This window comes from Trachypithecus francoisi, unplaced genomic scaffold, assembly GCF_009764315.1.
Source record: "Trachypithecus francoisi isolate TF-2019V2 unplaced genomic scaffold, Tfra_2.0 Contig01440, whole genome shotgun sequence".
NCBI lineage: Eukaryota > Metazoa > Chordata > Mammalia > Primates > Cercopithecidae > Trachypithecus > Trachypithecus francoisi.
Window position 1 is genome coordinate 15,883,874 of NW_022681431.1, and position 2,396 is coordinate 15,886,269.

At 46.4% G+C, this 2,396-nt stretch overlaps 1 long non-coding RNA gene across 1 annotated transcript; it reads left to right on the forward strand.

Annotated features, from left to right (window-relative positions):
- Positions 1–266: 266 nt before the first annotated feature.
- LOC117094140 lies at positions 267–1,704 on the forward strand. Its single transcript, XR_004441452.1, has 3 exons — positions 267–367; positions 1,415–1,484; positions 1,598–1,704. It is a non-coding gene; the product is annotated as an uncharacterized LOC117094140 (long non-coding RNA).
- Positions 1,705–2,396: the final 692 nt, after the last annotated feature.

The window sequence follows — 2,396 nt, forward strand, 5'->3', positions numbered from 1 at the left end:
GTGGGCCATCCATCCGATTCTGCCAGACTCAATCAGTTCCTCCTCCTGAGCAATCAGCCACGAACCCTGATGCATGCAGGCCAGTAGGGAACTTATGATTTTCCTATGACTCATTAAGACAAACACACTGCTATTTTAAGAACATTCAACCTTGTTCTACCTAAAATTTTGCATCACCTGCTGGTGGCCGGATATCACGTGGCAAAGGCTGAGCTGGCTGTAGGTATACAGCAGGCACTCAGCAAGTCTTAGTTTTGGTGAATGGTGTTTCCACATTGGGTCAGCACATATGGACCCAAAGTGTGGGTCAGAAGCTTCTTGAGAATCAGAACGCCACCTTCACTGCCAGCAAAGCTTCCTGGATGAGGTGAGCAGAGCAAAGGAGAGGAAACTGGGGAGGTATGTTAGGGCCCAGGTCAGGAGGGTTGAGAAGCGCAGGCTGGAGACGATGGTATGGTCTGCACATGCCACTGAGTGGCAGCACAGTATGCTGGTGAGACCACGGCCTTCCAACTCCAAAAGACTATGTTTCACCCTGCTGGCCATTACTGGCTGCATGACCCCAGGTAAGACTCCCTGACTCTCCATTTCCTCGTCTGAAAAACGCAGATGGTACCACCTACTTCCCAGGTAGGGCTGCCAGATGAAATGCAGGATACCCAGATGGGTCTGAATTTCAGACAAATAATTTTTTCAGCCCAAGTAAGTCCAGTGCAATATTCAGGACATACTTTTACTTTTTGTTGTTGTTTCTTTAGAGAAACAGAATCTCACTCTGATGCCCAGGCTGGAGTACGGTGTCATGATCACAGCTCACTGCAGCCTCGACCTCCTGGGCTTACAAGATCCTCCCTGCTCAGCCTCCTGAGTAGCTGGGACTACAGGTGCCTGCCACCATGCCTGGCTTTTACTTATTTTATTTTATTTTATTTTTATTTTATTTTATTGTTGTAGAGATGGGGTCTTGCTGTGATGCCCAGGCAGGTCTCAAACTCCTGGCTTCAAGTGATCCTCCTTCCTCAGCCTCCCAAAGCACTGGGATTACTTTTACTTTACAAATGTATTGTTTATATGAAATTCAAATGTAATGGAGCATCCTGTATTTTATTTGCTAAATCTGACAGCCTTATCTGAGGGTATCACGGGAATCAAAGAAAATGATTCCAACGGCCTGTCAGAGGCACGCACACAGTAGGCGCCATGTTTTCTAAGCGACAGCACTTAGGAAACAACAGGAAACTATTAACATTCCTTGAGCAAGAGCAGGACACAGCCATCCATCTCAGAGGGTCTAAATTTAGCTCTGGCCAAAAACAATTATTTGAGATTTCTTAACACGCCTAGAAGTAGAAAGTCGAAGTCATTTAAAATATATCACGTAAGTAGCTTTCAATTATAACTTTATCTTTTCCAGGTTCCGCCCCAGCAACTTTGTAATCTAGCGTGTTTGAAGTGTCTAAAGACTCTCAGCATAATGAATGGAGGTAATCATAGTCTTTCCCAGAATGCCTCGGCTTTGATGATATAGTGTGGCCGCCGTGTGGTCTGACTCGAATGACAATTGACTAACTCATGTTTCTGCTCAATTAACTTCCAGCCCTCGGTAGCAGAGCTGGGGTTTTCAGCTCTGTCTCCTGGCAAGTCCCCTCCCACCGACAGCCTCAATCTCCAACCAAGGCTCTCCTCGAAGAATGGGATACATTTATCTTTCATAGCTGACTCCTGGGAGCAAATGAAGAAGTTAATAAATTAGTAGAGGAAATCATATGGAACTTAACCAAGGTGTACTTTTCTCTAGGATCGCTAAAGAATCAGATGGGGGCCGGACGCGGTGGCTCACCCCTGTAATCCCAGCACTTTGGGAGGCTGAGGCGGGTGGATCACAAGGTCAGGAGATCCAGACCAGCCTGGCCAACATGGTGAAACCCTGTCTCTACTAAAAATACAAAAATTAGCTGGGCATGGTGGCATGTGTCTGTAATCCCAGCTACTCAGGGCAGACTCTGCCAAGTCAGGTGGACTCCAGTTTCTTCTTCCTGCTTTTTTGGATGCAGGATTGAACAACTAGAGGCAAAATCTCTCAATTTTTCCTACAGCCAGGTGTGTCTGTGGGACTCAGCTCTAACCTATGGGTTGTAGTTGAAAGTGACATGTGCAACTCTCAGGTCACTTGTTGAGGATGGCACCCACTAGTCCCGGCTCCTGGGTGAGGTCATAAGACAGAAGCCTGGAAATAAATTTGAGAGAATAAACTTCCGGCCAGGCACAGTGGCTCACACCTGTAATCCTGGCACTGAGATGCCAAAGCGGATCACTTGAGCTCAGGAGTTTGAGACTAGTCTGGGCAATATGGTGAAACCCTATCTGTACAAAACAATTTAAAAAAAATTAGTCAG